This window comes from Papaver somniferum, chromosome 6 (assembly GCF_003573695.1).
Source record: "Papaver somniferum cultivar HN1 chromosome 6, ASM357369v1, whole genome shotgun sequence".
In the NCBI taxonomy this organism is placed as follows: Eukaryota; Viridiplantae; Streptophyta; class Magnoliopsida; order Ranunculales; family Papaveraceae; genus Papaver; species Papaver somniferum.
The window spans coordinates 145,476,474-145,492,670 of NC_039363.1; the positions used below are offsets into that span (position 1 = coordinate 145,476,474).

The 16,197-nt window shown below is 37.3% G+C and overlaps 1 long non-coding RNA gene across 4 annotated transcripts; it reads left to right on the top strand.

Annotated features, from left to right (window-relative positions):
* Positions 1–4,419: 4,419 nt before the first annotated feature.
* On the top strand, positions 4,420–8,050 carry LOC113289687. Of its 4 annotated transcripts, XR_003331088.1 has the most exons (6): positions 4,420–4,623; positions 4,906–5,057; positions 5,282–5,388; positions 5,623–5,692; positions 5,889–6,991; positions 7,142–8,050. It is a non-coding gene; the product is annotated as an uncharacterized LOC113289687 (long non-coding RNA). The 4 variants fall into 4 exon arrangements; XR_003331089.1 differs by having other exon boundaries at positions 4,893–5,057; positions 5,623–6,991; XR_003331087.1 differs by having other exon boundaries at positions 5,613–6,991.
* Positions 8,051–16,197: the final 8,147 nt, after the last annotated feature.

A 16,197-nucleotide genomic window follows, 5' to 3' on the forward strand; every position in this document is an offset into this window, starting at 1 on the left:
CAGAAAAAAACCTGCAACAAAAACTCCCAATACCTAGATTTCTTTCTTTATCTTGTAGCTTCTCAGCTGTTTTTCTATGTATCACCATGTACGCAGTTTGGCATGGTGGTGTGTCCTAGTTAACAAATCAATTACAACAATCCCTGAATCTGAGTAATGGGAGACAGTTTAACCTTAATGAAGTCATACCTTCTAGATACCAAAATACTCATTTGTTGTGGACAAGCTGTCTGGTAGGAGTTTTTACTGAACCAATGGATAGAAACTGCTGGGATGTAAAAAATGCTTTGTTGTTCCAATGGGAGATTCAATGGGGGGATTTCTGTGAGGAAAGCTAGTGAATGGGTGTTTCTTATTAGATTCCAACATGATTATGAGATGCATAGAGTCGTTAATCTAGCTACAAGAAGAGTATTCGGGGACCTATTTAGCATCAAAAAATGGGAGGCTTCTGATGATTTAAGGAATTGGTTTCCTACAGAGGAGATGTTTTTTATCATTGTCAAAAATCTCACTCCAGCACAAGTAACCAGTGGCAATCTTAGAAGGTACTTAGCTTGCATGGGAGAGATTATCTCCTTATATTATCTAATGAGACAGTTTAATGGAGGGCTCTCTACAACTGTGAGAGAAAGTATTAGGTTCAGGCAAAGGATCAAGTTTAGTGTTCAGGCTGAAAATGAATTGGGTCAAGTCAACACTGTATACTTTCAGTTTCATAATTTTCCATTTAACTTCTGTGATTTTTGTGAGATGATTGGTCATAAAACCCAAGATTGCATGCACTTTCACATGGCTCAACATCAAGCTAAAGTTCAACAAGCTCAAGCCAATGCATCCCCAATTTCAATGCAACAAGAAGTCGTCATCCAGCAAGAGCAGATGCAGCATGTGATGGCTCAAGATGGCATGTAATTCTCACAAGACAGTCTTGGTAGTTCTTCACCTGGTCAAACTGCTTCTGAGGTAACCTTGAATGATTATCTGAATCAGACTAGTAGTGATAATGATAACAACACTGTTAGTAATTCTCAAATCCATAACGAATTTGTTGAAACTCCATTGTCCCCATGGATTAATGGTCCTGCAAGAAATACCGTGGAAGATAACAATAACAAGGACATTTATATGCGGAAGGTTTTGACAAAGAGAGATAGGCCTGGTAATCCTTTCGCCTTTGGTCCTAACATATGGGGAGAAGCTTCATCTTCACAGCAAAATACAACCCTGAACAATACCGCATATGCAAGAAACTGGGTACTGATGCAAAATTACCTTCACTGGGATATTTCAATGCCTACCACTAAGAAACCAAGAATATAATATTGATCTGAACCTTTCTTTGAGCACTGGCAGTCTGAAAAACTCAAGGGAAGTGGTAGTTATTGAGCCTGAAAGATCTTTCAAAGAACTTCCACACTTTTGGTTTAGAGGTGGATCCTCAACAAATCTCTCAGCTGTTCAAGGTGACAATCCTCATATATCATGAGCTAATCCATTCAATGAATACCTCCAAAAATAAAAGGGGTTTCATAATCCTCAAAGTCGATCTATCAAAAGCCTCTGATAGAGTGGAGTGGCCTTTTATTAAAAAATCCCTGGCCTCCTTTGGATTTAGCGATGACTGGGTTAACCTCATTTATCAATGCATTTCAACCACTTCATTTTATATCCTTCTTAATGGGTCCCCAGGCCCAAAGTTCTCTAACTCAAGGGGTTTAAGACAGGGTGACCCTCTATCTCCTTATTTATTTCTTATCTGGATGGAGATTCTTTCAAGACTCCTCGAAAAGGCGACAAAAGACAACAAGATATCAGGGATTAAAATAAATAAACATGCCCCTTCTATATCCCACCTTTTCTTCGCCGATGACTGTTTTCTGTTTACCAAAGCAGACCTAGGAGAAGTGAAAAACTTATTGGATATTTTATCTAAGTTTGGGGATATAACAGGGCAGATGGTGGACCTGCAGAAATCAAGTGTCTATTTTAATCCTAAAATCCATCTCAAACACGGAAAAATTATCGCCAAAATCCTTAAAGTTCCGTTGATGACCAAAAAAGAAACAAAAAAGAAAATTTCGAACCACTGCTCCAAAGATATTATAATACCTTATAAGTTGGAAAGTGAAACTATTATCTCAAGCGGTCAGGTCCTAATTCAGTCTATACTCCAAGCTTACCCGACATATCAGATGCAAATGTTAGATCTCCATAAAGAGATATATTAGATAAATTAGACAAAATTCAAATGGATTTTTGGGTGGAAAAAAAGATAAGTCTACAGGGAAAGGAAGGTACATAAAGGCGTGGTCAGGCATGTGTAAACCAAAATCTCAGGGAGGTTTGGGAATTAAAAATCCCCATAATTTTAATATTTCCCTTCTAACGAAACTTGCAAGCAGAGTAATAACAGAAAAAGATCAGTTGTGGGTGAAGCTGCTAGAAGCAAAATATTACCAAGATTTAAACCCTTTCGAACCAACAAGAAACTATGAACTCTCTTAGATCTGGACAAGTATTCAAAAAGGTCTCAATATTATAAGAGGAAATTTTGTCTGGCAAGTGAAAAAATGGAGCTAATACGAAAATTTGGGAAGACAACTGGATTTCTAATACAGACATAATATAAAAACCAAGAAACATATTAGACCCTCTACCACAAAAAGTTCAAGAGCTTCTAAATCCGGAAGGATATTGGGATATTGGCAAAATAGATGATTTATTCTCGGCAGAAATAAAGGAAAAAATCTTAGCGATTACCCCAAATAAGGAGAAGACAGACAGAATCAGATGGAAACATCATAGCTCTGGAAAGTTTACAGCTAAAAATATCTATAATTACATCATCATTCAAGTCAGAGAAAATGAAGAAATTATTGAGTTTCCTTGGAATAAATTATGGATGCTACAAGCAATCCCACGGATTAGACTATTTATTTGGAAACTAGTTCAAAAAGCCCTACCAACCACCAGCAGACTACCAGCCCACAACTCTGAAATCTCAGATGAGTGCCATATATCTAATACTGAAGCGACAGAAACTGAAGATCACCTTTTCAAGAAGTGTCACTTTGCTAGATCGATTTGGTTTGGTTGCTTTATGGGTGCCGTTAATTCACAAATTGACGAAAGATTCATTAGCAAGTGGGTGGAAAGATGGCTAACAGATCCAGGATTTTCTTAACATTGTGTGCAGATTACGATAATCCTTTGGTTTATTTGGAAATATAGGTGTGAAGTGGTGTTTAGGAAAACAATTCCAGATCCAACCTCGTTGATTCAACAAATCAAGAAGTTCATCCATTCCTCTCCAGACATTACAAAGGAAAAAAAACAAAAATACTCAACAAAAGAGTTTTCCTAAACATTATTGGAATAACCTTAACGCAGATTGGATAATTTTCACAGATGCTTCTTTCAATAAAGAGGATTTATCCATAGGATATGCTTTCATCCTTATTCGGTCGACCAAGAAGCCTTTATGCATCTATCCGCAGGATCAGATTGGGCTTCTTCAGTTTTGCATGCTGAAGCAAAAGCTCTCCTTAAAGCGCTATCTTGGCTAAAAGACAATCTTCTTTCTAGCGTTTTCATAGTTATAGATTGTAAAGTGTTAGCGGATGCGATGAACAAAAAAGGATCAGATATATCTTGGACAACAGAGAATACCATAGAAAAAACTATGCAGTATCTAGGAAAATTACCACATGCTAAGGTAAGACTCATTAACAGGATTCACAATGCAGTTGCAGACTCAGTAGCTAAAGAAGCAAGGATCAGAAGACTACAACATATGTCAAAGCATTTACAACAACAAGTGCATAAAAGAAGCATTAATTCTAATGTTTTTGATAAAAATGAAATTGTAGATCTGATGTATTATATTGTTTAGTTAATATATTAATTTTTCTATCAGGAAAAAAAAATGACGGCTGATATTTTTTAGGGTTCGTGTTCCATAAGAACGGAAAGGAAAAGAAGGGAAGAGAGGTCGGCTGTTTACAAAAGCTTTCTAGATTTTTAGTTTACGTACGGCCCATCTCACCTCCTTTAAAACACTAAGTCATATAAGCCCCCACGTCGCACGCTAAGTGTGACATCCCCTCAAATTAAATTAGGTAAAAGCTTTGGGCATTAGTAATCTAGAGAGGACACTTGGAGGGACTTTATTGGTTGGGACATTAAAACTTGGATTACACCCCATTTACACTATGTATTTAACTCGCTGTTTGTAACACCGTTAGCAAAAACGTGGGTATACAACATTTATGTGAGAATTTACAGCTAACTAATAACTTACACTTGATTTACACCAACTAACTGGACGTTACTAACGCCAGTTACGTGTACAAAACATCCGTCGGAAACTTAACCTAACTGATACACTCTCAGCGGTTATGCTTTTCTCCTGCCATACCCATGAGAAACAAAACATAGCCGATACACTGTAATCTCCTCCTAAAACAAAACCTAAAACAAGCCTTAGAGGGGATTTGTTCGATTTGTTTGGCTTTTAATTAGGGTTTCTCTCACTTTTAATTATTGTTTGGCAGTAAGATGGTGTTGTTTGGTTTCAGCACAAGAAATCATGGAATGATGAAGATTTCGTGTCATATGATGGTGAGTATGAGCTTTAACAGAAGATGGAGTTATGGGTTAATTAAGATCCTTTAAGATTTCTCTTCAGTCACCTTAATTAAGATTTTAATTTAGGCTTTATTCGTGGATACTGTTAGAATTGGAAAGCTAGGAAGAAGGTTTTTCATTAACAACAACACCATCAGGTTGCAAATAAGGTGTTCGATAAAATGCCTGAAAAGCTATATCACCTTTTCTTTTCTTTTTTTGAAGCGTAAAAGCTATATCATATTATTATTAATAGAATTTAGGCTTTATTCGCAGGTCACACTATTATTATTTGGCACATCCACCAAACAATAATAAATCACGGAGATTTTCATAGCTTCCGTCTTGAAGCTATTCATTTCACCAAATGTATATACATTTTGTGATTTAGGTGATGTTCATCTCAGGGGCCTTCTCTTTTTAAAGAGGTAATTTCAATGCGTAAAATTGACTCACGATTTTATATAAAGGATGTCATTCCGTTTGGGTTTAATCTTAGGATTATTTTCTTTCTTCTAATTGTGCTTAAAACGTGTGCATTGATTTGTTTTCGTTGAACTGTAGTTCAGTTTGTTCAATATATTTTTCTATTTGTATTTCACACCATCAATGAACGTACTCTTTCCTCATCAATTTATTGTTATCAAATTAGATTTCAGGGAAGTATGCTCATACTGGGAGTTATGGTGATGATCTTAATGTTTGTTTATGGAACTAAAAGACATGGAAACATATCAGGGACTGGGATTTGTGAAAAAGGTGAGGCTCATGGTGTCATTAGTTGTGGTATTGTGGTAATCTTTTTTTATACTGAGGTTTGGTTGTTTAAGTGACTAAATAATGCTATTAGAGAGCAATACGGTTTTCCGACATTGTATTAATAGGGAGACTTCAGAATTGAAGTTATTAGGATGCATGGATATCAATTTTCCCTTCACTATAAACACTTATCCGTTAATCTTCATTGTAAAAGGTTTCATTAGTGTGTTTTAGGATGAAGCTTGAGGAGTGGAGTTGTAAGGTTATCTTGCAAAAAGAGGGAACCTTCCTGGCGGAAAATTTGGTAAGTCATCATGGTTCTGTTTCTTCTTTCTTGGTACCTGAGAACTGCACTGGAATCATCCATTGATTTGGATGGATAAATTCAATATGGCCAGTGGCCATTTGTGTAGTCGAGGCACTAATTTATCAACAATGAACAAGCAGTGATTCACAAAGGTTTGAAATCATCCAACATCTTTCTCTCTGTTGCTTTCCAGCCACGTGTACTTCGTACTTTTAATCAACAATGAACAAGCAGTGATTCACAATGGTCAATAATTTCCTGCATCTATATTGGTTAAAATGCTGAGGTCTGTAGTTTATAATTGCACATATTTTTGGTACCTTAGGGTAGTTGCTCATGATCAATTTTTGAAATCCGCTTTTCAAACACCATTTGGTTGTATTACTGTGTTAGTTGCACTTTTAAAATTGCCTGCTCTAGCCCCTGATCGCTAAAACAGAAGTAGAATCATGGGAATACGATTCTTACATTTCATAATTCATATGCTTCCTTCTTTTCCATGTTCTCACGATCTCATTCAAGCAGTAACATATAAGGCTTTGGTGTAGTTTTATCGCGCGGATCAAGTGGTTCACTGGACAGATTAAAGATACATTAGTCCATTGTAGTACTATTTATTTTTTTTGTGGTATTCCTATGCCTTTCCTATCACATAACTCAATTGCACAGTTAACAATTTGACCGGGAATATTGGCACGTGGAAGATTTTCCATTCCAAATCCTGCTGATAGGTTCCAGGCTAATTGGTGGCAATCCGGCGTTAACTAAGGTTATACCTTTATTAGCTGATGGGGTGGTTGATGATGGTGGCAAATGATGACAGCAAGAAAATGGAGTTTACTATTACAAAGAGATTCGTTTACAGGTTGCTACAAGTCTTTCCCATCTCACCAGGCATTGGGTGGTCATAGATAGTAAGTAATAAGATCAATCAGCAGAATATGGAAGTTGTTGCAGGTAGATTAATAATAAGAAGAGAAACTGAAGAGGAAAAGGATGAGAACCACATTTTTTAAGAGCAGCATCAAAGTGAACCCATGAAATCCAGAGTTCAGGTTAAGAAAATAGGATTCATTACAAATTCAAAAATCAAAGTTGTGCAAACACATCCATTTAGCACATGCGGGAAGACACTTCCAACATGTCAAGCACCTGGATGACATGTAAGACGCATCACAAAACTAGGCCTGTCAGCTGTGGTGGACAGAATTCTGCATCCTCCATCATCGCTACTAATAGTAGTACAGGTGCTTGATTTTGATCTGAATGAGCTGCCGGTGATGGAAGAATAAGAAAGTAATAGATCTAATTAATTGTGAACAGTAGGTTATATATTAATTTAACTCCAAAATGCAATTACTGTGTCGTTGTCCTGGTCACTTTAAGTTATAACGTGATTTTCATTTTATTTTTTTTTCACTCTATTTATTGTTTTCGCCTCGCCAGGACAAATCCAAAATACATGGCGATGGGAGGAGGCGAAGTGCCGGGCGAGACCAAATCAAAAAAGCATTAGGATGGGACGAGGCGAAGCCGAGTCACAAAATACATCCCGACAGGGCAAGGCGGAGCTGAGCCACATCGAATCAAAAATGTATCCCGACGGGACGAGGCAAGGCTGAGCAACATCAAATCAAAAATCCTAAGAAACGGGTCGAGGCAAAACCGAACAACACCAAATCAAAAATGCATCGTGACGGCAAGGGGCGAAGCCCCGTGACGCCCAATCAAAATTGCACGACGGAACGAGACGAAGCCACATCACACCAGAAAATATCGTTAAAAGATAAAATAAAAAATGATGGTGACAAAATATAGTATATATATAATTTAGGTTAAGACCAAAACCTTGAGGACTAAACGTCCGTGCATGCAAGACTCAGTTTCAATTTAGGTTATAATCTAGGTTAAGACTCAGTTTCAATTTAGGTTATAAACGTCCGTGCATACAAAATCTAGTATATATATAATTTAGGTTAAGACGAAAACCTTGAGGACTAAACGTCCGTGCATGGTTACCAAGACTCCAATCACCAAGACTCAGTTTCAGACACCGACTCAGACCTATTCAAGCCGCTTCCGACCGATCCAGATAGAATCAGTTTTCAGATGCTACTTTAGTTTAGTGTGTTACTTTAGGAAAATTTATGATAAATGGATGGATCATTTGCTGATCCTAATACCATTGCCTAGTGCAGTGTTGTTAAATTAGTGCAGTGTTGTTAAATTGTTTGGTGTTGTCTTCAACGGGCCATTTTACTTACTTGTGAAAAATCCTGAGAAATGGATGGATCAATTGCTGATCCAAATATTTCTGCCTTGGCCCTTGTGCAGTGATGTTAGATTGTTTGGTTATGTTATTAACAGTCCAAACATGGCCATTTAACCTTGATCTGAATACTTGTATGGTTGCTTTGGTTATAATGTTTGAATACCCGAAAGTCGATGGTGGTCGATTAAACTTTGTCGTAAACCCTGTAAAAGAAGATTGTTTCAGTTTGTAATGTATGGGGTGCACCCCTTTTCTTGTAAAAAAGAAAAAGAAAGTGGGAAAGAGCCGCACCTAAGGTTTGACCAAAAGTCAACATTAAAAATGACAAATATATATTTTTGATAATATAACATCCGCTCATACAAAATTGTTTGGCATGGTGTTGTGAGTTAAATGAACTTGCTTAATTAATCTAACCAGAAAAGAAAACCAGAATAACATGAGTAAAGAAAAGGATAACACGAAAGAATATGGGACTGTGTATGTTCCACCATGTCTTATTTCTTCTTCTTTATTACAAGGTATTATACGACTATTTATAGTCCGTACAAAATATGAGAAGTTAAACAAGAGATTAACACGTCAAATGATAACGTGTTAACAATAAGCTTAGTGTGCCCTTATCTTGGCAACGTGTCAAGACCCAAGGATTAAGTGTAATCCTTAAAGAGTTAAAGCATAAGAAATGCTTATTTATCTCAAATGTGAGATAACACCGTTTGAGTGGTTGTTTGACTGGGCTTCACGGTGGGTCAGGCATATTAAGACCGACCTTATAACACTCCTATTGCCTGATCCACCATTCCAAATATGTTGGCTCATTAACCTTTACTGGTAAAATTTGATGGGGCAACTAATATTGAGAGCCTTTAGCAGGGTATTGGTTGTCACGAGTTTCCTCCCTTTGTTGAAATTGTGTCAGGAAAATTGTGACAGATCGAAAAATTACGCCTTAGACGCGTTGTCTCATAGGCCGTAATCTCCCCGATGCGTCATGATGATGCTACGATCTAGACCTTAAATTCAGGAAAATGCATGTTCATTCACCTTGCAAGCATGCTCGTGGAGCATGATGCAGCCAATTTAGTTTCCACACCGTTCCAACTCACCCTTGATCCGCAAAGGGTCTATTAAGAAAATAAAGACTTTCCTTAAACGGCAAAAACGACCTTTTGAGGCCCCAAACGATGGAATTTGGTTAAATTCTGGTGACCATGTGGATCTATAGTTCAACATGTCTTGATCTTTGGACCGTTTCCCATCAAAATGGACTCATCTTGAACTAAATTACGAAACTCGGGTTTTTAGCCTATGTCGAACGCCTTGATAGGAAGTATGAGCATCCAGTGAATGGAATGCAACTTGTCTCATCAAGTTTGGCCACAATCATCTCTTGCATCGAGCTACCGAGCCAGATGATATGAGAGGTAAGAATGTCGCAATCATCTCACAATTAGATGATATGAACGACAAAGTGCTGGACCGGCAATGCTGCAATTCATTGCGGCTGCCTACGTACCCTTCCTGACTCTAAAGGGATCAAGCACAGACCGCAGTTCATCACCGAAGGGACAGAAGCTTAAGCCAACTCGTTTGCATGGCTGTGGCTAATCAATAATGATAATGGCCTAGTCCGTATAGGTCGTTCCGTCAAAATGCATCCAAGTGATGAATACTTGGTTTGCGGCATGGCATAGTGATGCTCATGCTTAATACGTTCCATTGGGAAGATTATGCAACTATAAATGAGACTTAGACATCATTTATACTCTTCCGGCTAAGCTATGAAGCTTACTTGGTGCATGATTCGCATATGCACCTTCAACAAACTACCCCTCCCTATATATGTTAATTTGACATTTTTACAACTTTGATTGGGGAGAAAAAATCCTTCGTCAACTTCCCAGGCCGTGATGGCTGCACCTCACCAATCTGGACAACTGTGATGTACGACCGTAATAGTTGTACATTAAGTTCTGGCTCACAAACCACGTCCAATGCCTGGACATGTTGGCTGTCTGCTGCCAACCCGATGTCCATCCATAACAGTTGATCACTGCTAATGACATTATCAAATATTTTTATCAAATGACGTTCCTTCTTTTTCAAGGATCATTTCAACAAAGTGGATTAAAGAATTTTTAAGGGGCCCATTTTTAAATGTATTTCAAGAACAATGTCATTAGAGTAAGAGAAAGTGAGGAGAGGGTCAATCATTTAATTCCCGAAATTTAAACGATTCAATTTATTCGAACTAAAATATTTATTATATAATTGTTTACAAAGTTATCAAAAATATTAACATACAAGATAGAGTCGTGCTGTCACGAGCACGTTCGCATGACAAGCAAAATGAACTCGCGGCTAACAGCCGCTTGATTCATATCACCAATTTTAGATCTTGACGTTAAGATGCTTTATCATATATCTTGTATTTTATTCATTAACCACCCTTGAATTCTAAATTGAACATAACTAAGCCCTCCAATCTTTATTATTATTGTGATAAAAATCTTGATACAGTTCTGATTCATATAAATTTTCTTCGTGAGATAATAATATAAACCCTAAAATTTCTTTTTAGGAACTAACTAAACTCAAAACTATATTACTATGTTAGAAACAGGTGTTAATCCTTTCTACAATTAGGGTGGAGCGATTCAACTCAGAAGAATCCATGACTAGCTTGATTGATTATCTCCCAAAAAAAAATTTCTTCTGTTTTCTCTATTCCTTTTTGTTTCATATAGGCCTGCACACGGTTCGGTTCGGTGCGGTTATAGCTAAAACCATTCACCTAACTGTGTTCGGTGCGGTTATCACAATTAAAACCGCAGCCGAACTGTTTAGTATTCGGTTCGGTTTTTAACCGCACCGATACTATTCGGTTACGGTTCGGTTCGGTTCGGTTTTCACCTATACCCTGCACCTGTACATAAATACATTCTGAATTTCTGAATTTCTAATAAACTGATACTACATTCCATACTTAAGTCTTGACAAGATAACCATAGTCTACAGATTAAAAACAGAGTTGAAGTTCACAAACAAGTTGACCAAAGATTAAGTCTAAAGATTAACCAAAAAGTCTGATGAAAGTGAAACCAAAGTTAAAAAAAAAAGTAGCATAAAGAGTTGCCAGTAAAAGAAAAAGAGCCATCCATTTGATCTTCATTTCTCAAGTACCAGACCAGTAAAAGATTGCAGTCCATCCATCTCTCAAGCCAATCATCCCCTTAATCTTCATCCTTTCCCAAAATGTCTGCAACGAGAATGCAAAGAAGAAATATTCAAATATATTCAATGAAGTCTGCATCTAACAGATAAAAGAAGATAACATTCATTCAAATTTCAAGTCAAAAGAGAAGAGATTCTATTACCATCTTCAATGTTGGAATTGTCATCTGGTACATAGTCACACAGAAAATCAAGAGAGATAGGTTTCTGCAACCAGCTTTGCGTACAGAGAAGTGCTTCAACTGTCCTGGCAGATAGCGAGCTTCTCCATGGGGTAAGAATGCGCTTTCTGGTACTGAATGCAGATTCTGATGCAACAGAAGACACTGGTATTGCCAAAATATCCTTCGCCATAAGTGATAGCACCTTGTACTTGGTACTATTAGCCTGCCACCATGCCAGAATATCAAACTCCCTGGTAGACGCTTCACAGTCATCAAGCAAATACCTTTCAAGTTCTGACTTTGGATGAGTACTATGAACATTCATTCTTCGCCTTTTCTTCCTTGATTCAAGCATATCCTCAATGTTCTCTTCTTGCACAGAAACAACCATGTCATAAACACCAGCAGCAGCTGTTGACCCAATACCTAAGACATCAGAAAAATCAATAGTAAGTAATGATAAAAAGCAGATAAGCAATATTAAGTAATGAACTAATGATGATCAATAGTAAGTAATGATTTCACCTTCCTCTGCATTGGCATTTGAATACATGCTGGTGTACTCATCATAAAGTCTTCTCATATCTTGTTTCACAGCCTTCAAAACAGTTGTAACCCTGAAATCATCTTGCTCATACAAACATTCCATATCAAATTTCAAACCAGATTCTTTCTCCCGAGGATCAAACAACTTAGCAAAATACATAACAGAGTTCATATCTTCATAATCCCCCCAATATGCGTTATACTTCCGAAACATTATTTGTGCCATCCTAGAAATATGAGGATCTCGGTTTCCTATAGCTCTAAGACGAACCAACTGCCATAGAAATTCATGTGAAGTAACCTGAACTGAAGCCGAGAACTTAACAGTAACATCAAAGAATATTTTTAAACACTTAACAAGACACCTAGCATATGACCAGTCTGCAGCATAGGGAGCATGATGACGGGGCTTGTTCTTTTTCTTAATATTATTCTTTCTAGATACATCTACCTCACATTCAGATTCACTAGATGAACTAAGATAATAATCTTCATTATCAATTACAAAAGTATCATCATCGGTATTAGGTAAAGCTTCACTTTCAGATTATTTGAAAATATACTTAGAACGAAAGCTCTTGTCCTCCCTTTCTAACCTCTTAAATACCTTTTCATATGGAATGGCAGCTTCAAGCATCAGATACGTAGCATTCCACCTGATCTTCACATCAAGGAAAACCATCTTCTTACAATCAATCTTCTCGAGAGCAGCACATTCTTTGAATTTGGCCAACCTAGAGGGAGAACCGGTAACAAACTTGATAACTGATCTGATCCTTCCAACTGACTTGTGATACAACAACACAGCATCTTTGACAACAAGCGCAAGAACATGCGCAGCACACCTTACCTGATAAGAATGGAACAAGGAAATATCATCAAAAAATCAGTAACAAGCACAAAGAAGTATAGAATAAGCATAGCAATAGAGCTAAGAAAAGTAATCATACCTGCATGTATTGAGCTCTCACTACTGCTCCTGTCCAATTGATGACACTGGTTTGAAGATACTCAATTGCGACAGTATTTGCACTGACATTGTCCAAAGTCACACCAAAAAGATCTTCTAGACCCCAATCCAGCAAACATTTCTCAAGCATTTTCCCAATCTCCTCTCCAGTATGACCCTTGATCAAGCAAAACAGGATGATCCTCTTTTGAAGTTTCCAATGGATATCAATAAAGTGCACTGTCACACACATATAATTGAAGTTGTTTGGAGAGGTCCATGTATCAGTTGTAAGAGAGACTCTTTGTTTACTTTCCTTGAAGTATTTCTTCAACTTCTCTTTATCATCTTTGTACATAATTAAAAGATCTCTGTAAATGGTCATCCTGCTTGGCACCTTGAATCTAGGTTCAAGCTGTTCATTATATCTTCTAAACCCTTCTCCTTCTACAATTCTAAATGGCAGTTCATCTATGACGACAAACTCAGTCAATCTTCTTCTACACATATCCTTGTCATAACTTACAGCAAGCAGCTGTGATGACTGTCCAGGCCTTGGTGGTGGAAACACCAAACTCTTTTGTCCCTTGAGCTTCTTGTTGGGATTCTCTGGACATGTGGCTAAATGTGTCTTCATGCTGGAAGTTCCATTTCCTCTACTATGTGCTTGCAATTTCTTGTGACAATGCTTACACTGTGCTTTTTCTTCGCTGATCCTTGTAAAGTCATTCCAAACTTTTGATCTAGTTTTCCCCTTCTTCTTAGGTACAACTTCAGGTGCAGGGTCCTGTGTAGGTGTAGCATGCTGTGTAGCTTGTGTTTCTTGAGTAGCATCAACTTGAGGTGTTATAGATAGTGTCACATCAGTAGAACCAGCTGCAGTGGATGGAAAGGGAGATGCATTTGCCATCTTGCAGCTTGATAATGAAGCTGAACTTGATCCAATCATTGCCCTGCCAAAGGTAAACAAGTTAGTTCTTACTTCTCAATACAAGCACACATATTTCTTAAAACAAGCAAGTTAGTTCTGATTCTGAACTTTAAAACAGTTCATATGCTCTAAGGAATTTTCTTAAAACAGTTCATATACAAGCACACGTATTTCTTAAAACAAGCAAGTTAGTTCTGCCAAAGGTAAACAAGTTAGTCATTTGCTACCTAACTAAATAAAACAGTTCATATGCTCTAAGGAGTAAGGAATTTTCTATGTAAAACTTGAAAACAAAAATAAAGTTGTGGCACAGGGTAGGCTTTAAATAAACCTAAACAGTTATCCTAACTCCTAAGATACACTCCACTTAGAGCTAGAAACTCCCCTAATAAGGGTTTAATGGAGTTATACCCAAATTCAAAAAGAAACACAAATCAGAAGCCTACCTAATAAACTCATCAGTTTGATTTGAAGTGTCAAGTATGAACAGACCTTATAGAGTATGTTTAGATACATCTTTATCTTTAAACACAAAAAATTACACAAGCAAAATCTTAAGCAAAAATTAAACCCTTTTCACACAGTCACAGATCATTAATCAACAAACCTTTTTCAAAACATTTTACATCAAAACCAGAACATGTCAAAATGAAGATTGAACAAGAGAGATAGGTTACCTTTAATCAGACTCCTTCCTTAAGAAATCTTTCAGACTCCTTCCTTGAGTTCCTCTCCTTAACTCAACCAAAACCTAAAATAAAAAACCCATGACTGTAATCAGAAAAATAAGATTTGACAAAAGAAATTGATTGATAAACACAAAACAACAAGCAAACGATTTCGATAAAACAAACCCTAAGTCCTAACAGAAGAATAATTAAAAAAAAAACCCTAGAAATTGAAAAACAAACAAATTAATCGAAACCCGTGACCTATTTACTTACTAGATAGAGCCATAGAGGCGGTGGTGCTCTTGATGGAGGTGGTGGTGGTCTGCTGTCTACTGGTGGTGGAGGCGACTGAGGTGATTCAGGTGAAGGCTGAAGAGAAAATGAAGAGGGAGAGGAAGAGAAAGAGAAACGAAGAAGAGAAATGTCGTAGAGATTAGGGTTTCAAAATATATATATGGTGGAGGCTTTAATCTAGACGGCTAGGATTAATCAGGATAAAAACTAATCGACGGTCCCTATTAATCGGTTGTTCGGTGCGGTTAGTGTGCGGTTATGGGTGGAACCGTTCACCGAACCGTAAATCTAACGGTTATTAAAATGAAAACCGTGACCGACCGTTGGATCATCGGTTCGGTGCGGTTTCGGTGCGGTTAGTGCGGTTTGCGGTTTCGGTGCGGTTTGTGTGCAGCCCTATTTTCATACCCATGAAAGATCACCAAATTGTCAAAGAAGATATTGTCATAGAAAATCAGTACTTACTCTGTCTCAAATTGATACCGCTCTTCGATGTATACGACGCTGAGAACAATGGCAGCGATTCCAACGAAGAAGGAGACGAGACACCAAGGAAGGTTTATTTTTGTTTAAGAAGTAAGTAATACGACGCTTAATGAAAAGAATCTTAAAAATATTATTAAAATATCTTAATAGCAAGATCGTGCGAATCCAGAGGCTGTAAACTGTGAGTTCATTTTGCCTGTCACGCAGATGCGCAGTGACAGCACGACCCAACAAGATAATCAAAACTTAAATAAAAATGACGATAATAATTATAAATATATACATGGCGAAGGAGGAGGATATTGAATGCAAGCATAACAAACTATCTGTTAAACTCTCTTTTGTCTTTCTCTCTCTCTTTCCCTAAGCAGAGGAAAAAAAACCCTAACCCTAAGAATCGCCGCCGCTCAGGTTGGCTCCTTCGGGAGCAGATCTGAGTACACATACCACAACTAATCTTCTCTACTCTTTATCTTCTTGCTTACATGATTATTTTCTCTGGTAGTAACTTTTAGGCTTCGATCTTGTTTTTATGTTTAGTCTGCTTTAGGATTGGAGGTTCAAATCTGCTTTTTAGTTTTAACTTTTGATTCTCGTTGATTTCTTAGATTTCCTTGTTGATCTGTTTTCTCTTTTGGTATTTTGTGCCTTGTTGTGGTCTAATTTTACTGGAAAAGTTGTTCCCAAAAAGCACAAGTTTCTTCAGCAAAACCAAGACAACTACAATCTTATTTCTTATTTCGATCTATCAATCTTCTCCTTTAGTTGTTTGATTTTTGGTTTAACCCTTCTGTTTTGATTCTGAATCTGTCTTATATAGATACAGACCTAAGTTTTGGGCTCCTTTGTTGCTTTTGGTTAACTATTTTGGGTTTTTTCTGATCTTTGTGGATCTGATTTGGTAATTACTTTTGTGGTGGTGATGATACCCAAAAGTTGGTTTTGGATTCTC